Genomic DNA, 23,853 nt, shown 5'->3' with positions numbered 1-23,853 from the left:
GGGAAGGGAAGGGAAGGGAAGGGAAGGGAAGGGAAGGGAAGGGAAGCAAAAATAATATAAAAACAGGGAGGGGGACAAAACATAAAAGACTCTTAAATATAGAGAAAAAACAGGGTTGCTGGAGGGGTTGTGTGGGGGGGGGATGGTCTAAATGCATAAGGGACATTAAGGAATCTACTCCTGAAATCATTAATGCACCATCTGCTAACTAACTTGGATGTAAATTAAACAAGAAAGAAAGAAAGAAAGAAAGAAAGAAAGAAAGAAAGAAAGAAAGAAAGAAAAGAAGGAAACATCAAAAGTCAGCTTTTCTTGCTTCCCAGCCAATGTTTGCATTTCTAGTTGGTCTCACTGTGTCTCCAAAGGATCCGGAAGCAATTATTACCATGTGCCCACTTTATAGTCAAAATATTCAATCATATATCCAAATGATTATCCAGATGGAAATAACGTTTTATAAAAACCAAGGCCCACTTTATTTTGCTACTACTATAGTGTCATTGATAACTTTTGTACAAAGCTCAAGGCTCTAAACATAAGGTCTTGCAAAAAACTAAGCAATCTGGTTCTGAAAATGTTCTTCCATGTCATCCAAAAGTCTAAGGTCAGTAATTACATCTCTGGTAATAACTGAGTCACTTAAGGTTTATATGTTTGCCATATACCCATTGCATCAATTTCACAGAAAAGAAACTCTTCTGCTTCCTTCTTTGAACAGGCCTTATAACGTGAGAAGCAAGAATGGTTCCACAGGAACTGTTGTGTACCACTGCGTCAATCACAAAAACATTAAAACACGGCTTTGCCAGTCATTACTATATAAAGTATTCTCTTGCTCTGTTGAAAATGGTTTCAAATAATTGCTGTATTCGAACGGGAGTTTTGTTCTTTTTTAATATAGTGATTTGGGAGAGGAAAAAAAAACACAGAAAAGAAGATATATTCAAGAAACAAAGCGATATTAAAATAGCTGAATCAACTAATTGTCATCAATCATCATATTAGCAAGGGAGTCACACACTGTAGGTTCCTAAGCCCAAGAAGTCAACTCGCATCCTGACAGAGTAGCTGGCAAATGGATGTACAACAACAGCAAGAAAGGGACATGAATCTGACATGACCCGTCTAAGCAAAGATAATTCTCCTCTGACTTCAAACGTTATTCTTTTTTTCCTGTGCCCTCTATTGCAGAGCTAATAAGCATTGACTGGAATCAAGTCTGAAAAGATTTTCACCTTACCTCTGACTTATCTTTCTGGTTTCAGCTAAGTTGGTCTTTAACACTGTTAAGTTTGTGGGTTTACATTAGAGAATGCTCTGTAAAAAAAAAATGCAGATATTCGCCAAAAAGAAACTAAGTGGACTACTGGTCAACTATTGGTAGCTCTAAACGTTCCTGTGTGACAGAGACTGATGAAGGAATGTATTACCGAGTCTTAAAATCAAGCCAACCAAGACTCATACCATGATTATAGACCAGTTCTTCAACTATGGAAAAAGCGGTGGGCAGCAGAAGGGTGGGGCCTCCTGACAGCGCTCTAAAGACATGGCCCTGAAAAGTTCAAGCTTGCCAGTGGGCCACCCCTGGAAAATTCTGTGCTTATATGAAGCATCACACTATGTTATATGCAACTAAATGAACAAAATACCCAGGCTAGCAATTCCTTCAAAGAAGTTTTGAAGCTTAGAAACTGAACAGAGAATTATGCCATGGGATACTGCCAATTTTTTGTGGGGTGGCCCTGGGCAAGTTATTTTGTGTCTCATTTTCTTCAATGATAGACTATTGTTACCACTGCTATCATTGATAATAAAAACATCCTAACAATAAATCTAGGGACAATATTGTGAGAATGTGTATGGACTAATTTTAGAATGAGGGAAGAAAGGCACAAAATTATACTATTATAAAGTGCTTTATCAACCAGCATATTACATAATGTGTTATAACATACCATGTGTCCATGGAAACATGAAATCATTCATAATTCTTAAGTACTGCCAGATGTGTAGCTATAACAAATTTCAACTCTTTCTGAAGAATTCACCCACACACTCACTTCTCCAACCAATATTTCCACTGGTAACTGTCAAGAGTTGAGAAATCACAGAATAGGCCCTTATTCACATCTCTGTGGTAATTACATATAGTTTGCTTCATATTTGGGGAAGAACATGTCTTATTCATAATTTTATAACTAGTGACTAGTCCTGTTCTGGTATATATGAGTACTCAGTAAATGTTTATTGAATGAATGAATGAAAGAATGAATGAATGAACAAATGAATGAACAGATAATAGACACAGTAAATCAAAGAATAAGCCCTAGTAATGGCACTACCTCCACTAAGAAGAGTCTCTAATGCAAGAAATATTTACAGTGGAGGTGGTCACAGATTGGCTCCTTCCCAACACATCTATATGCTATTTCCCAGTATTAGTTCATTTGTCATTTGTCATAACTTTCTGGAATGTACAAGTAATCCTATTACGAGAGATCCTTGCGATTCTCAATGGAGGCATCTGGTTTTACTTAAGGATGCTGAATGATTTCATTTTTCAATGGCTGGGAACATGGTACATTACAACTTTTATACAGATTGAAGAATTTCTGATATTATAATATACCTGTGGTAGGTGAAAGAAATCCTCTAACTTTTGAATTAATGTTAATAAGGCACATAAATGTGATGAAATAGAAACAACTCTGGATTGGGAATTAGAGGATCTAGCTCTGACACATATTTGCCCTATGAATTTGGCCTCCTTAACAGTTTTCTCTGAGCCTCTGTTTTCATCTGTAATGACAACTATATGTAACAAAAAAGAAACTCATATATGTGGGCTCAATGAGGCAATTTAGTAAGTTATAGAAAGTACTATGTAAATGGATACAAAGTAGCATATAAATGGAAAATGCCACACGATATAGCATGACAGCTAGGTATAAAATGGCAGAGAGTTCTATGGTATTAATAAACTGAAGAATCCTTAAGCTCAGGGCCCATAACATATTCATTCATCTTACAGTTTTTATGGCTTAAAAAACAAATCAAATGAACCATCAGTGTCATTTGTTGAACTGCAGGCATCTATAAGACATGTGTGTTCAATTCTTAGAATGGGCTTCGAGGTCCCTTCTAATAAACTGCCTATGGGGCGCCTGGGTGGCGCAGTCGGTTAAGCGTCCGACTTCAGCCAGGTCACGATCTCGCGGTCTGTGAGTTCGAGCCCCGCGTCGGGCTCTGGGCTGATGGCTCAGAGCCTGGAGCCTGTTTCCGATTCTGTGTCTCCCTCTCTCTCTGCCCCTCCCCCGTTCATGCTCTGTCTCTCTCTGTCCCCAAAATAAAAATAAACGTTGAAAAAAAAAATAAATAAATAAACTGCCTAATAGGTATGGTATTCTTCAAAGTGTAGTCCTCCCATAGCCAACATTAGATTGTCTAGTTTGCTTGTTAAAAATGGAGGTTCCCAAAACTCATCCAAGAGGCCATAATGCAATGAATGCATCAAGTACCCAAGATAGCTCTTATGGACACTGCTATAGTAGGTATTAAATTTATCTTTGGACATCCAGTAGCTATGGCACAAGATCAGTTCACTCAGAAAGGGCATGTGCTCTTAATTCATATATTGTATAAACCCAACTTTTTAAAGTTTACAAACTGCTCTAAAATACATGAAATATAATATTATAAATGAGAAATGGTTTTAAAACATTTTATACTACTACATAAATGTAAGACACTATAATTAAAAAAAAAATGAATGCTTATTTATTTTTGAGAGACAGAGTGTGAGCAGGGAGGGGCAGAGAGAGAGGGAGACACAGAATCCAAAGCAGGCTCCAGGCTCTGGGCTGTCAGCACAGAGTCCGATGCAGGGACCATGAGAACATGACCATGAGAACATGAGAACATGAGAACCATGAGAACATGACCTGAGCCAAAGTCGAACACTTAACCAACTGAGCCACCCAGGCACCCCAAGACACTATAATTTTTAAATAAAGTTGGTCCATAATAAATTTAATTTTTTTAAACATCTATTTGGTGGTTGTCTGTGTCTATGAGACTGTGCTCTATATGGTGGTGAAACATCACTTTGTTCCTTGTATACTGGCACTAAAAAGGACCTGGCACCTAGTAGGTGCTCAGTAAATAGTTACCCACCAGAACAATAAATACACATAAGTAAAATGCATGTCTCAGAAGAATTCTTGGCTTAAAATCTGCCCACTAGTACATAAGGATGGGTTCATATGACAGAGTTTATGGCCCAGGTTCTCTTTATCAGAAGAAAGGAGAAACACAGGGCACAAATGCAGGCTATCAGCTAAAGAGATTTCATGTATCTCCCTCAAGATACTAATTTTTTAACTGAGGTTAAAAATGCAAACTGGAAAGCAATTATCCTCAATTTCCAGATGCTTTTATTCCAAAATTAAACCCAGTTGCATAGCGTATAAAAGCTTTCCTGAGGAAGAATGACACTTCACACTAAAGGGGCAAAGGTGTAAAATAGTTTTCCGATCTGAGGGTGTGTAATGGTCAGATTGTCCTGCTGTTATGAAAAGAATGACTATTGTGATATTGTGATTTATAATAAGAAATTGGTCTTCGTCCCCATTTCTGGCACTTTAGAACTCTTGGAATTTCCTAAGTGATAAGAATGATAAAGGTTGTCTTTTGGTATGTTAATGAGATGACTTTGGGACCTCACCTAAAGGAGGGGCTGGTTGCCAAGGACCAAATATGTGATTAGAGGTGGAACTTTCAGCCTTACCCCTTGACCTCCAGGGAGTGCAGAGGGGCTAGAGGTTGAATCAATTGCCAATGGCCAGTGTCTTGGTTAATCATGACTATGTGATGAAGCCTCCATAAAAACTCAAGAGGATAGTTTTTTGGTCCTTTGCTTTTTTCAGAGAACTTCCATACTTGGGGAACCAGAACACTTCCATGTGTCACTGAGCGAGACCCTAAGCTCCAGGGAGACAAAAGCTCCTTTGCTCAGGAACTTGCCCTATGTACTTCTTCATCTGGCTATTGATTTGCATCCTTTTTATCCTTCAGTAAACTGGTAAAAGTTTCCCTGAGTTCTGTGAGCCCATCTAACAAATTAATTTAAACTAAGGAGGAGGTCACTGGAACCTCTAATCTGTAGCCTGTTGGTCAGAAGCACAGGTAACAGTTTGAAGCTTGTGACTCCCATCTGAAGCCAGGAGGCAGGGGCAGTCTTATAAAGCTGAACCTTTAACCTATGGAACCTGATGCTATCTCCAAGTAGTGTCATAATTGAGTTGAATTCTTGGACACCCGGGTGTCTGAAAATTGTTTGGTGGTGTATGTGGGTAACCTTCCCACAGCCCACATTGGAATTTGGTCCAGGAATTTTAAAAGAACCATTGGCTGGCAGAAATATTAAGTTCAAGAGCCTGATCTTACTAGCCACCGTCCCTGGGACTCCAGATCTTGCCTAATCACTCTGTGCCCTTCAGTCCTTCAAAGATGAGGGAAGGGTAACTAACTAGTTGCAGGCATCAGGAATGGTGTTAAAAAGACAGCAAGAGAGCCATCTGAAAGTCTCTTGACAGTGATGCTTTTGCTAATCAAGAGCACAAGTTCAGTTTCCAAAGGGATGTTATTTAGCTCTGATTACCCCTAGGGAACACGGGGATGGCTTTAAGAATATATAAGTAAGCAAGGTAAAGTTTGGGGCTTAGATACCTCTAAAATGAATAATCACTAAGTAGGTTCACTGCTAAAGTCCATGATTTTAATTGCCAGTTCTCCACAATGACCACTGTCAATCTTCCTATTTCCTTACATCATACCCAGGCCCTTGGCTTCCAGCAAGCACTAATCCTTACCTCATCTGGCTCTGCTCTGCAAAAGACACAAAGAAAGTTTCAGCATCCACCATTATGAAAACACCTGAATCCTGAATTAATTTGGAGTAGGATTAGGACATAAACAACTTCATTATAAGGAGCTTTATTCTTTTGTTTGTTTGATTGTTTGTTTGTTTGTTTGTTTGTTTTGTTGGGGGGGTGGCATGGAGAGAGAGGGAGAGAAAGCATCCCAAGTAGGTTCCCCTCTGCCAGTGCAGAACCGGATGCAGGGCTTGATCTCACAAACTAGGAAATCATGACCTGAGCCAAAATCAAGAGTCAGATTCTTAATGGCTGAGCCACCCAGGTGCCCCAAAGGAGGCTTATTCTTGAGAAACAACAATGCTTAACAATTCATGTATTCTTTTATTGTTCCATTCAAAAAATACTTCAATGCCAGGGCTCCTGGGTGGCTCAGTCAGTTAAGTGTCCAACTTTGGCTCAGGTCATGATCTCGTGGTTGGTGAGTTCGAGCCTTGCTTCAGGCTCTGTGGTGACAGCTTGGAGCCTGGAACCTGCTTCAGATTCTGTGTCTCCCTCTCTCTGCCCCTCTTCCACTCATGCTCTGTCTCTCTCTGTCTCTCAAAAATAAATAAACCTTTAAAAATTACTTTAATGCCTTAAGGAACTTATAGTCTGATGACAAATAGTATGACTCAATAAATTGTACATTAAATGAATACAGGAGTAAACGCTCTTGTAATTAAAATGGCTATAATTCTTCAATGAATGAACCCTATAAATTTGACAAAAAAATATAAATCTTTTCCTGATACTAGTAGAAAAGGGGGGGGGCTGATAAATGTACAAAGACGTTAAAATTTGCTCTTGATGCAGAACTAACAGGTATCAATACTAAAACATACAACTTAACTCATGCAGATATTTTGAAGATTTAATAAAATCCTGAACTTTCAGATAGCATGAAATAGAAATCAATCAATAATAGAAATGAAAATATTCTTCAAAATCTTCTGATAAAAGCAGAGTAAAAAAGATAAAATAGATGCTCAGTAAGTGTTTGCTGAAAGAATGAATCCTTGGAAAAATCCTTTTTGGAAGCATATGGATAGAACTATTAAGAATGAACAAAAAGGTGTGAAAACTAGAATTGATGTTTGTACATAAATAGAATAAGCAGGAAATTCCAGAGAGTAAATATCTAGAGATATATTTCCCAATGTTTATCAGAAAGGCAGAGTGGTACTTTCTGCAGAAATTAGTTAACACATTAATGAAATAAAGCCACCTCTGGCATAAAATGTATCAGTGGTTAAAAGTTCACAGTCAGTCTTAAAAATGTTTCAAGAGACACAAGAAGGAAAATGTTACTCCTCTTTGCAAATAAGCAATGGGAAAAAAGGTGGAGAGTAAGTAATTATTCAAACTGGCACAGAGCTGAACCAACAGGGGGACAAACACAGATGGTCAGAGGTTCCACTTAACCTTTCACCTAAAAGTTGCCATCTTCCTGAGAGAGCTAATTCTACCAGTGGTTCAATTCTGATTCAGAAGGAAAAGAGTCACTTTCTGAGTCATAACATCACCCTGGTTTTCCTTTCAGTCCTCTGTTCCAAGCCTACCAAATCCCAACCCATTTTAATTTGTCTAAAGGTGGCCTGGCCAGCACCAGAATTTAATGCTTCCATAAATGAACTCTGATTGACACGAGAGAGGACTCACTCACAGAAAAGCTTGCACGGCTGCCATTTGGTCAGTTTGGGGTTTGTTTTTAAAATCAACGCCAGTTGAGGCTGAGCAGAAGCCAGGGTGTGTTTTTATTTTATGTCTCAAATAAAAATAAAGAGCTGGGTATGAATAATCAAAGTGGCAGGCGCCTCCCTGGATACTTCTAAACCTTCCAAAAGCAGTCCTGGGGCTCAGCAAAATGTAATACGGTCAAAACAACCATGAACAGCATTAGTACCAAGGGTTTGCCCCAGAAAAACAAAATAATTGCCATACAGATTCCCCTTCAGTCCCAAACTGCAGTGCCTTTCAATAATATATTAAGTTAAAATATCTTTTTTGGAGGGTGGTAGCCCCTAAAAAGACTATTCCTAGAAGCTAGGTGGATGTCACATAAAAAAAAGACAGATATTATTACTAGTATAATTCTTAAAACAAACAGAGATTCTTCTAATTAGCCACATAGACTCTGTCACTCCCTATTAAATAGTAGAAGACATATGGTCAACTCCTTGTTATTCTGGGTTTGATGATCAGTTTTGTGGACTGTACATATTCTTTATTTCCATCACTACAAGTTACATATTCTTTGGATAGTTGACACTAGTTACACAGTCAGGAAAGAGAAAGAAATCTGCGGATGAGAGAAAGTGGTTGAAAAGCAAGAAGGTGAAACTAAAAGTGAAAATAAGCAATAGATGAATTCTTAAAAAAAAAAAACATTAACAGTGATCAGAAAATCAGCAAATTAAATTGGGTTTCTGTAAAATTTATGGATTTTAGTCAACAGTCTGTCCTAGAAAAAGAATTAGAGATGAGGGGTAAGGATGCAACAGAATAGTGGGAAATGCTTCAGATATTGTTCCAAGCATTTGGAACACTGAATCGAAAGAAATCTGAAACTTTGATTCTAACACAAAATAAAAAGCAAAATAAAGCATTTTAGGAAAAAATACACTCCTACATCATGATGCATTTGGAAGCAATTAGCTCTATAATATACATCACAATAATAAATAAAAAACTTATAATAAACACAAAACTTATGATGGAAAGGACCTTCAGTGATGTATGGTCTGAGTCAAGTTAAATGGCCACTTCCCAGCTGCAGACAGAGGTTATTTAAGATCTGCTATTGCTGATTTTTCTCATGTTCTCATTAAAACATCTCTCACAATGTCTTCATTTCAAGAAAGGCCAAGGCTATTTATATACATTAGCACATTCGCCCCCAGTTTATTTCTGAGATGGAGAAGTATTGTTACTATCACTATACACACAGGGCAGAAAGATGCAGAAGGCCCAGTTGAGAGGACCCTGGAAGTGCCCTGAACTACTCTGATGAGGCACACCATGTCAGAGTTGGAGCCAGGAACAGGAACACATTTTAATATAGCCCAGAGCAGTTAGAACAGCCGTAGAAATGTGTAGGAATTTAAAGAAGGAAGGAAGGAAGGAAGGAAGGAAGGAAGGAAGGAAGGAAGGAAGGAAGGAAGGAAGAAAGAAAGAAAGAAAGAAAGAAAGAAAGAAAGAAAGAAAGAAAGAAAGAAAGAAAATTGAACATTGAATTCAGTAATTCAGAAAGATCTCTGGGGCCATGCTGCTCCCATAATCAGAAAATCTTTTACGTTGTCAAATGCTATTCCAGACTTAGAGCCTTTCAATAAGTAAGTAAGTAAGAATGTAGGAAAGCAAGTCTTCCTGGAGAAGGGAATCAACTGCAGAAATTTATTTATGAAATGTTTTTAATTTTATTGTATTAAATCAGAGCATGAAACTGAAGTCATGCTTTCTATTCAGAAGATCTGCCTTAGAAATAGATGTACTTGTTTGTTCTACACCTCAAGCTCATGGCCTTCCTCACCAAAGTCAAGTTTCACCATCACCCTGGCTCTGCCAGTAAAGTAAATGAAATAGGGTTTTTTTTTTGTATGTAAAATTAAAAGTTTAATAATTTTATAGCACTTGTGTTACTAACAGCGTTTTATGTAGTTTTAAAGCTATGGCATTATGGACATGATTGTGAGCAGAATAGACTTCAACACTGCAAGTGGGGAACCAGTATGGGAAAGAATCTCCTGGATTATGCTGGGGCAGATTAGTGTATCTGCACAAGGAAAATCCCCTAGTTAGGGACCACAGCAGGATCCCATCCATCATATCACATGTTAGTTCAGAGAACTAAAACTCTTGAAGCATTTTTGGCAGCAGGGAGAACTTTTAGCATCATATGCTTTTTTACAAGGCTGGATTTTTCTTTTCTCCCCGATGTGCTTCAAGATTTCATAACATGAGAAACATAGGAGCAAAAGTTAAAATGCTTTAATGGTCCCCATAGGCTATTTAAATAAACACTGTGATTGCAATTTAGACAATCTGGAGTCCATTCAATATTAAATCCCCACCCTAAACTACAGCTACTACACAAATAGGGAATTCATGGTATACTCCACATGGCCATTTACTACTGCATGGATTGCCTCTTGACACTCATGGGGAGGAGCTAGCCAGGCCTAAGATTACACCAGTTAAATCTGTCAACAACTGGAGAGAAAGCGCCACTGAGCAAACATGCTGATCCCTCTCACACAGCGAGTCTTTGTCCTGACTTTGCTACAACTCTGTTAATCTCATACTATCTTCAGCAGTGCAAGCAGAAACTTCTCTTGCAACCAGCTGTAACAAAAGATGCCTTTCTTTATTTTCACACACTGTATGTATATATTTATGCTGCCCCTTCCGCTCCCTCCCCCACCATTTCCACCCCTTCCTACAGACCCGATCCTAAATAAAGCTTGATTGAAGTAAATCATAAGCTATTCTTCATCTCAGAAAAATACATGAAAAAGTGGCAATAGTACTGATCAGGTCCTTTTGACCAGATCCTCGTAAAAATAATACTCCATGACGTATGGTTTTGTGTGCGCCAGGGAAAAGAGTAGATTCAAGAACTAGGCAGGCAATAAATATCCTAAAATATGGTGTGCCAAATTGAAACAATTGGGTGGTGAAATATGTAGAACCACTGAGTGTTCCTCCAACTGCTTTCTGACATCAGAAGGTTCATGGGATCATGGTGTCCTCTTTCACTTTTATGTACTGTTGAGAAAAATATATTGGAGTAGTATTTTAGCTATGGCACTAGAAAATTATTATTATTAACTGATATTTCTTCTGGTTATAAAATGTAATATGGTATTTATGTTTAGGGAAGAAAACAAACATTTTTTTAGGAAAAATTTATTCAATAAAATGAATAATCTTAATTGTACAGCTCAAAGAATTTTTTGAGCTATGTATCTATCTGTGTAATCACCCAGATTAAGATGCAGCATATTTCAGGGGCTCCTGAGTGGCTCAGTTGTTGAAGCATCCGACTTTGGCTCAGGTCATGATCTCAAGGTTCTTGAGTTCGAGCCCCATGTCGGGCTCTGTGCTGCCAGCTCAGAAACTGGAGTCTGCTTTGGATTCTGTGTCTCCCTCTTTCTCTGCTCCTCCCCTGCTCATGCTCATTCATTCATTCATTCATTCATATTCTCTCTCTCTGTCTGTCTGTCTCAATAATAAACATTACAAGAAATAAGATATAGCATATTTTTGTCACCCCAAATGGTTTATTCATGCCCCTTCACAATGGTTAATTCCCCACCAGAGGTGACCTCCATAGATTAATTTTGCCTGGAACAAAACTAGGTTAGTTTTCCAGAAACAGACATGTTTGAGTCTTATATGGCAAAGGTTATGTTGCAAATTTTCTGGACATTATCTCACTTTAAACTCTTTTAATCCTGACCACAAGAAGAGACAGGTATTTGTATCCTAAGTTTCTAAGAGAGAGGATAAGTCACTTGTTCAACATAAAACTGCACTTGAAAAATCTGAATTTATTACACCCAAATAATCACTCAGGCTATATTTATACTGTATAGACCATTAAATACGATCCCCAATTAATGGTTTAAAATTTTAATGTGCTACATAATAATAGTGTTAATAATAATATTAATCCCATTCTGTCTAGCAGGTACTGAGCTAAATGTTTGATAGCATTGCCTCATTTAATCCTCCTAGCAACCCTGTAAAGCAGATATTGCCATATCCGTTTTGCACATGTAGCAAAAAGGGGAAAGTATTTCCCCACGTTTAAATATTAAGTGGATTAAAATCTTGTACTTTCTGACTCACAGTTCTTGGTTCATAATAAGTGCTCAATAAATATATGTTGAATCACCAAATTAAATGATGAATAAAAATGCTTGATAAAAAGTAGGCTATGTTTTGAAAATGCTAAGCAAAGTTGTTCATCACTTCCATGATGGCATTTACAGGGAGAAAAAAAATACAGAAATTAAAAGTTAGAGAATGTTGGTCTCTTTCCCTCGTTTTCGACCTGAGTAAACTGAAGCACCAAATGATCTGTTCAAGAGCAGAGCACAGAGTCAAATAATGTTGATCTGGGCTGAAAATCAGGTTTCTTGAGCCCCATTCCAGTGTTAGCTTTGTTCTATTTCTATGGTTCTGAACCAAACACACTGCATGGGTTTTAAATAAGTTAGTAACTGAATTTGTTAAGTTTATCAACACTTCAAATAGCTGTGGCAATTATTCTGTAATGTGCTACAAGGAAAACCAGAAAAAAGAAGCAATATAGAACAAGGTTACTTTCCTCGAGATGCTTAGATATTTCATCATCAAGAGGAGAATTAACATTATGAGACAGTGAATATTATTAAACATGTGCTCCTGAAAAACAAACAAAAAAAAACAGCCCTATAAAAGACTGCATGATAAAGTATATCATCAAACATAATCAACCACCACAATTTATAGAACTGATAATACCCTCAGGGAAAGTCAAGAAGGGAAGAGATCAGTGTTGGCAGCAAATATAAAGGAATTCAAGACTGGTTTAGAAGTTATCATAGGCTCACAGATTTGAGAAGAGAAATCATCCAGTCCAAACCCCTCATTTTATACAAGAGGCAGTGTGAACAGGGAGATGACAGTCTATGCCCATGGCCACAAATCTCCAGTGTGGCCACAGCCACTCACCTCCAGTCCAGGATTCTGTCCATTAGTACCATTTTACCAACTTGTCCATGAAACACTGACAGAGAAAAGTTACTCCTCACCCAAAACAGTAAAATAAGTTAAAACATTAATGAACTGGCTGACATGCCATAAAAGATACATGTAAAAATATTATTTAGCAGTATAATGATCCAATTGCTTCCATTTTCAATGTATTGCAACTGGACTTTGGCACTTAGTACATATTACTTTCTTAAAGATAATTAAAGAAACAAGTAGGGGTGCCTGGGTGGCCCAGTCAGTTAAGCATCTGACCTCGGCTCAGGTCATGATCTCAGTTGGTGGGTTTAAGCCCCGTGTTGGGCTTGGTGTTGACAGTGCTGAGCCTGCTTGGAATTCTCACTCTTCCCTCTCTGCCCCTCCCCCACTCATGCTTTTCTCCCTCTCTCTCTCTCTCTGTCTCCCTCTCTCTCATAATAAATAAAGTTTTAAAAAACTCAAAAAAATAACTAAATATAAGTCAGAGAGAATGTCAGGTCACAACATACATCTTCCAACTCATTCAGTGTCCTAAAATGTATAGCTCACAGAAGATTAAAAATAGAAAATACATTTTTACAAAAATACTTTTTTCCTGACATCTTATGATGGAATACATTTTTGTTCTCCATTTAAAATTGTCAATGGTGCACAAGTGATTTCATCCTGTGAACCCATGAGGAATGCAACCACATTCAAGCCTTCCAGCTGTTGTTCATCAAGAATTGTAATATTTATTCTGGAAGGAGCAAACAACAGATGCGTTTGGAGAATGTGAGTTCACCTGGTTTCTATAGCATATGAGCTCAAATTCAATTTGCTCATCAACAAACATCTTGTAAAAGAACCACCACCAAAAAGTTAAAAGTAAATTAAAAAAATAAAAAGCATCAGGTTCTATAAATTTAAATTTCAGACTCCATGTACAATCTTGATTTTAATCCTTATTCTTTCATACCACTCCCGTTTTATGCTATAATTAATATCAGTAACTACTGGTGATACTTTTCTGGACACATGTTTTTTCTACCCATTTCAATACCTTATTCTGCTACCTTCTTTAAAAATGGCATCTTCATTTTCTGGGACAATAACTTACAGTTGTTTTAAAGATGACATAAAATGTATTTTCAGCTCTCTTTCCTGATTTACGGCCACTTTCAACAAAACTGCCAACCAGGCATGAGAATCCATGAAAACACTTCAGGGTCCCTGAACGACCGTCTATCATTTTCAAATGAACATTTGTATTACACACCAGAATTTTTCAATAATGATTCAAATTTAGGCCTTTTACCTAGCAAGTACGCACTTCCAGTATCTTCTAAAAGGAAATAAAAAAATAATATAAAATGAATTTAAGCAATTGTACAAAACCAGGTAGAAAGAATAGAAAACTTTTATTTATTTATTGTTTCCCTACTCTTGTTCCCAGCTTTTGGCTATTTGATAGGTAATACACAAAAGAATAAAGAAGCATAGAAAAAAAGGGAAACGTCTATCAGATGATTTCTTAATAAATTTGTGATGAAATTTTAGTGGTCTAACAAGTGCTCTTTTTTCAATAATCTATAAATTTCATCTTTTAAAACTAACTGATCCCTTCACCATAACTTTTAAAGAGTGAGACAACTAAAATGACATTAGCATGGAAAATTAAAAGCAACCTTTAATCTTAAACCTGTGAAATTTAAAATAAAATTAGTTCAGGGCTCCTGGGTGGCTCAGTCAGATGAGCATCACACTTCGGCTCAGGTCATGATCTCACAGTTTGTAAGTTCAAGCCCCACGTTGGACTCTGTGCTAACAGCTCAGAGCCTGGAGCCTGCTTCAGATTCTGTGTCTCCCTCTCTCTCTCTACCCCTGTCCCGCTCACATTCTCTCTCTCTCTCTCTCTCTCTCTCTCTCTCAAAAATAAATGTTAATTTAAAACAAAATAAAACAAAATAAATAAAATTTAAAAGTTCATTGGAGGCGCATCTGGGTGGCTCAGTTGGCTAAGCATCTAACTCTTGGTTTGGGCTCAGATCATGATCTTCCAGTTTGTGAGACTGAGCCCCACATAGGGCTCCACACTGATAGTGCAGAGCCTGCTTTGTATTCTCTCTCTCTCTCTCTCTCTCTCTCTCTCTCTCTGCCCCTTCCCCACTCATACACTCGCTCTCTCTCTCAAAATAAATTTAAAAATTAACTTAAAAAGATAAAATAAAATTAGTTCATTGGAAATTACATGCTACTGAATATCTGATACGGAATAACTGATACTTCATGGTCAAAATATGCTTACCTTTGTTTCTATCAACGTTCAGCATACAGATTATTCAAATAGATTCTATTGCATCAATATTTATGGAATGCAGATAATCCTTCTAGAATTCAGGAACTGAATAGCTTGGTGTGGGCAAGGGAGTACCCACAGTAGTGTGGGATGGAGCAATGAGAGCCTAATCTGGGGTGGCAGATACTGCCAAATCCTCAATATAGACTGCGACACACTTAAAAAAAAAAAAATCCTTAGGCAGTGCAAAACAGGGTGAGAGCCTGAACTCTGAGAGCCAGATTACCTGGTTCAAAGCTTGTATTTGCTTTTCAACAATAGGCAAGTAACATGACTTCTGTGCAACTTGGTTTCCTCATCAGTAGGATAGAGTTTGCGAGATAAAAACTAAGTCACTATAGATAAAACACAATTACTGTGCCTCACGCGGAATAAGCACCATATACATGTTGGCTATTATTATCTTTTTTCTTAACTGAAGTATAGTTGACACACAATGTTACATTAGTTTCAAGTGTGCCACATAGATGGTTTGACAATTCTGTATGTTATGCTATGCTTCCCATACCTGTGGTTACCACCTGTCACCACACGATGCCATTAACAATCATCCCCTATGCTGTACCTTTCATCCCCATGACTTATTCATTCCACAACTGGAAGTCCACTCCTCCATATTCACCCATTTTGCCCATCCCCCATCTCCTCCCCTTTGGCAGTCTACCTGAATAATCTGTATTTTTGTTTAACTGTATTATGGACCTGGTTTCTCTTACTACTTAGAGTATAACATTTGGAGACTAGAGACAATGTCTTACATTTTTATATAGTCACCAATCTCTAGTGCAGTCCTGTTGTCCAGGAGCTACTTATATGTTATATTGGTATATAAATGATAGTAGTAATGGAAGAACAAAAATAGAAGGATTGTTTGAACACTTAGGAGAGAGGAGTTCAACCTAAAAAGGGAATAGTGATAGAAAAAGAAAGAAAGAAAGAAAGAAAGAAAGAAAGAAAGAAAGAAAGAAAGAAACAAACAAACTACCAACTTCCAAGTGGAAGCATTCCAGAACAGGAAAATAGCAGGATAAGTTAACATGACAGAATTTTTTCTAATTGAGGGAGGGACAAAGCTGGACTTGGATTTTCCTTTATGATTGTATTTTCTCTTGTGTATATGCGATTCCTGAACATCTACTCATCCTTGCAATAAGTACATTACTGTCATAGAGATGTACCATGAAGATGAATAGAAGGACCTATCAGGGGGTGGCCACATTCTACGGTCAAAGTCAAAAGGAAAATCTAAAGCTCTTGGTAATAGCAGCCAAATTAAGCAATTTGCTAAGCTATACCATTTACCTATTTGTTCTAAGAGAATTTCACCATAGGACTTGAAGTTACCTGGTAGAGTGGATATCCTGATATTAGCAAACAATAGAACTCATTATCTTATATTGATATTTTAATCATTGTAGCATATTAGATAAAACGGAAGCTTGTTTTAATTAGAAAGCTGAAAAGTTTGAAAACACCTGGATGGTCCAAACCAAGCTTGGAGTAATGATGAAAACATTTGGTCAAACACAAACCAAATTATGAGATATTACAGAGATATTACAAGATTTTACTTGATGTATGTTTCTGTGCCATTAATTTTAACAGGCCGTTTTAAACAAATGCAACTGAATGGGGAAAAAAAAGAGTTTAATATAGACAGCGTATAGCATTAAGTTCAATGGAACCACACTAATTCCTTTTTGTTGTTTTCTTTTTCAAATTTACTTTTTACTTCTACATTCACATATATTTCCACATAGGAATATAGATGTGCTTGACTTAGCATCAGGCCACACACAGGAGTCAAATGAATTTATCTCCTCCTCTCCTAACACTTCAGTAAGGTCCATGATTTTTAAATCCTGCATTGCCACTAGATCACAAATGACACCAAATTTAGTAGATCAAATCAAATCTGTATACTCAGATGCCAGTTCTATAGAGAAACAGTAAAGGATCTCACAATCTTAAATCAGGGAGGGAAAAAAAGAAAGCTACCACCTGTACCTGGATAACTACCAGCAGTGATTATAAAACCTAACTACATTAAATACACTTAAGCATTGCTGTACATTTCACTACCTATTTGATTAATGACAAAAGTAGTGACAGACAGTTGCAATATGGAATCTAATGTTTATACCCAAACAGTACATCAGTCATTTAGCCCGAATTTACCTTACTCCCACACAAACCTGGTGTCAGGCTCAATGTTTGTTTCTATACAAAAAAAAAAAAAAAAAAAAAAAAAAAAAAAAAAAAAACCTCAACATTCAGTTTGAGAAGTCCTGCTTTTTTTCACATGAACAAAACTTGTATGTGTGAAAAAAAAAATTCAAAGCCTTTCAAACCACACTTTTGAATTTGCTTTCAACATTTATCTGAAGCATTATCACACCTGTCTCAAAAGTTCTATGCCCTACTCAGAAATCTTAACTATGACTACTGCATCATGTGGGAAATTTGGTTTCTGCTGTTTCAATTGCTTTGCTTTTGTTAATTCTCCAAACATAAAGGTGCTACCTTCATGTTGATAGACCATTTACTTCATTAACAGTCACTGGCATCTCACAGGTTTTCCTATTTTTTTCTTTTTACTTTTAATGTTTATTTTTCAGGGAGAGAGACAGAGAGCGAGCAGGGGAGAGGCGGAGAGAGAGAGAGGGAGACACAGAATAAAAAGCAGGCTCCAGGCTCAGAGCTGTCAGCACAGAGCCCGATGCAGGGCTTGAACCCACGAACCACGACATTGTGACCTGAGCCGAAGTCGGAGGCTCAACCGACTGAGCCACCCAGGCGCCCCAGGTTTTCCTATTTTATACCATGTAAGACTTAAATGGAAAATGAAAAATACAGTTGTTGAACTATTCTTTCAACAGGCAAGAGTGTCCGTTAAAAATCCCATCCTTTCACATCAGAGGGCTCTGATCTGAGTCCACTGTACTGCAGAAGAAATGGGGGAGAAAAAAGGCTTTAATTTGAAAAGTGGTTGCTGTAAAACTGCAGACAGATACATAGGAGCCATAATCCAAAGCAGCCCACCTGAATTTGAGAAACTTTTTTTTTACTATTTTAATTAAGAAAATTATACTTTAAAAGGTATGGCGGAAACCACAATTAAGAAAGAAAAAAAAATGGTTGAAATAAGCAAATTCAAAGTTTGAATGTTCCTCAGCTAAAATCAAACTGAAAGAAATCACAAGCTCTCATGGCTTGAGTTTTATTTGTTTGTTTGTTTGACTTTTGCTAGACTGTTTAATTCGTGAATATTTTTCAAAGGAGCCGAGGAGGCCAAAACAAAATTACACTAATGTACAATTCAGTACAAAGGAAATACTCAGAATGCACAAATGCCCGCACACAAAGGCAAGATATTACTTCCTTTCACATATATGTCAGATATACTTTAGCAAATCAAAAGAAATGAAGATAACAAGTGGAGAGGAAAATGTGGAGATAGCTGATAACTAGATGTGGATTAAGGCAGTAAGGAAAGTGGGGAGAAAGATTACTGCAACCGGAAAAGGCAAATGGTCCTTTCCCCCCAATGGTTGCATTTAAATCCAACTTCTAGAGTGTGGGAGTGTTTAGGGGTTTTTTGTGGGGGTTTTTTGCCTTTTTTTTTTATAGCCCTTCTCCAACATGTGTGGCATCTAGCATCTGGGTTTGGGTGGCTTATTATTATCTTTCTAAACATATAGTTTGATATTCCTTTAATTAAATGGTGACCATCACCCAAAACAACTTTTCTGGAGAAGGACCTTGCAAACCCACAAAACCCAGGAATGGGTTTGTTGAACCTGCAGGCAGTTTTGTTTAAGTGAGCATTAAAGACTTGGCAAGCCCTCTGTGTTCTCATTTTCTTATTCTCTATTATCTATCCACTTAATAATTTCTGAAACCTTAATCAGACTCTAACCAAAAAAATCCACACAGTGCTTGGGATAGAATGATAATACCATCTGTTTTCATTCTTATGTGGGTTCTTTCCAGCCGTACAATCCAGCATGCTGGCTGCTTACTTTATAATGATCCTAACATTATAGGTGATTTAAAGTAAAGTCTCCTGTGTCATTTGCCTCTTGCAAATGCACACAATCTTTTCAATTCGCAAAAGTCTGGCATATTTTCCTATAAATGTTGGTTGCATTTGAATTCTGTAGATAAATAGGATCAATCCCAACGCTTTTACAAAAAGAAAAAAATCCAGAGCTATTTCTTGCTTTTTTGGGTAATGGCTGGTAAGACGGAAAGTTCTTCTAAAAGAATTTATTTGCCATTTGACTTCTAATTCTCTTAAAGTCTAGATGGCAATTTTTAAAATAAAATAGCTAAGCCATCCCTAAACATAGAACTAACTTACTGAGCACCTTTATACAATGACTTTTCAAATGTGCAGCCTTTACCATGTTCATTAAGAATTAGATTTCAGCATCATTATTAAACGATAATAAATAGAGATGCTGGTATCGTTTCCTTCTAGTCGTGGGAACAAGTAAGAATTCAGAGCAAAGGTCAAATGCTTTTAAACTCTTTGGTACAGGAAAAATCAGCCAACGATATGGAAAAATACACTCCAAATAATTCATTTTTGCAGATTTTAACAATCAATATGGAGCACCATATGATAGATATGGCTCCAGCAATCTGTATCAATCATGAAGATTGGCAGTGGCAAACCACACAGACCAATTTTTGTCATGCTACCACAGTCGATTTTACAGACTCTGTGTAACCAAGACTTTCTCTGGTGCTTTCCCTGACACACCACACAGCCCCTTCCAAGATCTGCTTCCAACACATTCAAGGGCTTTTCTGAACCAAACCTCACTGAAAACCTTTGGAGACTGGCACACAATTCTTACGATACTCCATGTTTTCCTTCCAAAGCCTGCATCTTTAATACATTATATTGGGTTTTTCCCATCACACATTTAATGTGTGAAATTTCTAAACTCTTCCCCTTCACTTATCTAAATTGAACTTTGGCAGCCAACAGTTAACTGTTGGAGACTTGCTTCAAAACGATCAAACCCTTTTCTAGATCTGATTGCAAGAAGTCTCAGTGCCAAGATAGAAATTTCAGTCTTCATCATACACAAAATCAATATGTATGCTTTGCTCTGGAAAGAAAGCCACCTTGAAAATAATTAATAAAACATCAAAGCTACATACTACTTCAAAACTCCACATGAGACTGAAACATTCGAGGCAATTAAAAAAAATTATTAATTTATATAAGGTGGTACTTTTCTTTGTGTGTGTGTGTGTGTGTGTGTGTGTGTGTGTGTGTGTATATATATATATATATATATATATATATATATATATATATATATCTCCACACTGAAATCTCAGTTTTGGCTTCAAAATGGCAATTTAAAATCTTAACAACATACCCATAGCAATTATGAATGTTACATTAAATACATAAGCTTTGAAAAACCATAAGAATAATTTGAAAATACTTAAATAATATCAAAAGCTACGGAGAAATGCAAACTACATTTTACTGAAACACAATGCATAGGCATATTATTAGAATTTGGAAAAAAGGCATAAATTTTATATTACAGTATGTACGTAAGTGAAAGGAGACCTCCATAAAACACATGCCAACAAAACAAATCTCATGTATCAGCTGCATTTTAGTGTCCTACAGAGTTAACTTTAGTTAACTTTATTTATTCTTATATGCGCCTTGCTTAGTGGTAGATATTTTAAAAACAGGTTTAAAAAAAAAAGGTGACTCAGAAGCACACTAGATATGGAAGACACAGGGAGGGGTGGTGGTGGTGGGAGAGCGAGAAAGAGAGAGGGAGACAGAGAGGGAGAGGGAGAATGAATCACATATTAGGGAGGTGCCTGAGAAAAGGAAAGCTTGATAGAAGAGATGATATTTCTCTTGGCTTTTGAAGATGAGCCAGTTGTTCAAGGCTGTGAACGGAAGGGTGCACGTCCTGGACCAGGGTGAATAACTGCATAAAGAGGAAGATGGAAAGCTCTGTTTGGGTAAGATAGATAAGGGTCTTGTTTACCTGGCTTAGGTGTTTAGACTCTATCAGCTAGGCAACTGGAAGTCATTAGAGGTTTTCAATCAGGAAGATGACATAACCAGATCTGCATTTTGAAAAGATAACTGGCATCATCAATGAGATAAATGGATCTGTAACAAGAGAGACGAGGCAAGGAGTCTACTCAGGAGAAATCTGTGATACACTGTGACAGATGGTGAGAACCTGCAGTAAGGTGGAAGCATTGATGCTTCAGAGCAATTTTCTCTGTGCTCTCTGGAAGGCCCGAACCCTAAATCCAAGCCAATGTATTGATTTCAAGGACCCACAAGGCGCTTTACAACTTTATTTAGCACTTCAAGAATATACATCTTTGCAGAGCACCTTTTTAGACATTTCTTAACCAAACCTCTTAAGCTCCTTAGAAATGAAAGGATAATACATTTTCCTCAGTATTAGAGAAAACATTCAAATAGAAATTCTGTTACTATGACCTAGGGCTTCTGCATCAATGTCTTGAGAGCATCTACTGATCTACTTCTCTATTTGTCATTAATCTTGTACATCTGATGATACAGCAAAAGCTACAATGGTGTCTAATTTCAAATTGTATCTCCCTTCCTTATTAGTTTTGCTCTGTTCAATTTCATGAGCCAGCCAAAATGATGAAAAGACATGGCATTTGTTTGAAATTAGAGGAAAAAAAAGTAGGGTGGGTAGGAATGCACTAACCATGGAATCAGAGAACAAGGCTTTAGAATTGTTCTAGTCAATATTTTCATTTTAGAGATGAAGAAATCTTGACCCAGTGAGATAAGTGATTTGCCCAACATAAAATTAACTGCTAACAAGCCCACAAGAAACCATGTGATTGTTAACCCATTTTTTCTAAAGCTGTTTATTTTATAAATTATAACAATGTTGTTAACAAAATTTTGGGAAAGAAGTTATTGTTCAAGGATCCACAGAAAAGATAAATATATTTTTACCCTTCTTAAATTAGGAAGAAGCTGGTTTTATTTGTATTTTTATTAAATGAGAGCGATAGTCATTTAGTATTTAGCTACACAGTTGCATTAATATCCTAATCCTCTAATGGCACTAAAACATATATAATGAATTTGAAACCATTGATTAAAATGATTATTTCTTCAGGTCCAATATATGAATTCTTAAAGAGATCAGTCAAAGATATCCTTTGGGGTACCTTAATGATGATTTAAATCCTACAGCATGATTGAGTTGGTCAATTTCTCTTTCTTGAGCTGATTTTTAACCTTTTTTTTCTCCCTAGTTACAGCCTATTGCTGGTTTGTATTTTGATAGTAATTAACAACTGCAATGCATTAGTATTTAAGTCCACCTATGAGTTTTAGAACAGTGTAATTATTCCAGGACAGCACTGAACGGGGCTGCTAGGTAGAATTTGTGCATTGCATACATTTCCATTTCTTCATTTCTTCAGAATACAAGTAATGTAAGGTTCACTGAGCAAACCTCACAACAATGACACATTGTTCAAATTCAGGAATAAGGGTGTTCTACTTTTACTTCCTATTATTCTAAAAAAAGTAGCAAAATTTTGATAAAGTTACTTGGGGACAAAGTCATGTATGTAAAAATAAAAATGCTCTTCTGAAAGAACAAAATATCTAAACAAAACTTGAAGAAGTAGAAAAAATGCCTTTGCATATTTGTCAGATGTAGTATTAATAACTGCATGATTCCAAAACACGTAGATATTTTGGAAAAAATATTCAGTAAAGATTAACCATCTCTATGATTCTAACACTAAGAATATAGAGGAGGCTCAATAAATTAATGTTGAATGTCTAATCCAAATTTGATATTAACTAATAAGTACAGCCACATAATCTCTTACCACATTTCTTAAATTCTTCCTCATTACTAGAAAGTAACATCCCCTACTTTAAAAGATCAAAATAAAAGCTGGTTTAATTGACTTTAGTTGTTGTATGCATTTGTGAAGGTGCATATCATTTTTACATAAATTGGAAAGAAACTGTTATTGCTAATACTAGTCTCTATTGTCTGTCTGCACACTTCACCTAGGACTATGGATTGTGTGTTGAAACTTCCAGTGTTTGAAGATCTGCTTCTTTGCCCTTTGAACCGTAAGTCACTTTTGTCCCCAAATATTGTTTGCTGCATTCTGATTGATCTGTGTGCTTTTGCATCTTCCCCAGGATTCCACAACTATGCCACATTGCTTAAACCGTGCAGAGTGAGCACAAATATTTGATAAGCAAAGGTGATTTTTCTAAGTCTTTGTACAGGAAGAAATGGCATTGTTGCTAGTGTATGATTTTCATATGTCTCATTGTGATGGTTAAATTAAAACAACACAAAACAAAAGAAAACAAGCTTGGCAATGAAATCAGAAAAAAAAAAATTAAGGACAATTCTCTGTACTGGTACATATATAAATTAGGATTACCTTAGCTGGGTCTCTGTAATCATTAGCAGTAATGTGCTTATTAACTTGTTAGTTTAATACATATGGCATCAAAGTAAAACCTAATGATGGAATCAAGCAAAATCACAAAATGATCGTTTTCTCTCTTTACCCTAAGCTGAGCAAGGAACCTTTCCAAGCAGTGTGAACTCACTGGCTTCCCCATAACGCTACAGAGCTCACGCTGCCATATAACTGGGAATCGGAGAGGTGAGGTCATTTCATCACTCCTTGGAAAAAAATGCAAAACGTCTGCTAAAATCTGACTTCATTTGATTTACTCTCCAAGACTGTTTTTTATTAAATATGTTTGACTGCTATCTCTAATTAAATGTAGAATTAATTTTGGCAAACTAACCACAGATGCAGTTTATG

At 36.8% G+C, this 23,853-nt stretch overlaps 1 protein-coding gene and 1 long non-coding RNA gene across 10 annotated transcripts in view; one reads left to right on the top strand and one right to left on the bottom strand.

Moving 5' to 3' along the window:
• SOX5 (SRY-box transcription factor 5) overlaps positions 1-23,853 on the bottom strand; it is a 1,021,040-nt gene that overhangs the window by 522,365 nt on the left and 474,822 nt on the right. The window lies entirely within an intron of this gene.
• The window catches only part of LOC121038981 (uncharacterized), a 41,886-nt gene that overhangs the window by 16,406 nt on the left and 1,627 nt on the right, over positions 1-23,853 (top strand). The window contains exons 1-3 of one of the 2 annotated variants that reach the window (XR_005794593.1): positions 20,483-21,000; positions 23,076-23,137; positions 23,597-23,688. This is a non-coding gene — a long non-coding RNA (uncharacterized LOC121038981). Of the gene's footprint in view, positions 1-20,482; positions 21,001-23,075; positions 23,138-23,596; positions 23,689-23,853 lie in introns of those variants that run through there. The other variant, XR_005794594.1, reaches the window with a different exon arrangement.

The sequence above is a fragment of the Herpailurus yagouaroundi genome, unplaced genomic scaffold, assembly GCF_014898765.1.
Source record: "Herpailurus yagouaroundi ecotype Mexico unplaced genomic scaffold, PumYag 166, whole genome shotgun sequence".
In the NCBI taxonomy this organism is placed as follows: domain Eukaryota; kingdom Metazoa; phylum Chordata; class Mammalia; order Carnivora; family Felidae; genus Herpailurus; species Herpailurus yagouaroundi.
This window is presented reverse-complemented; position numbering and strand designations above follow the sequence as displayed.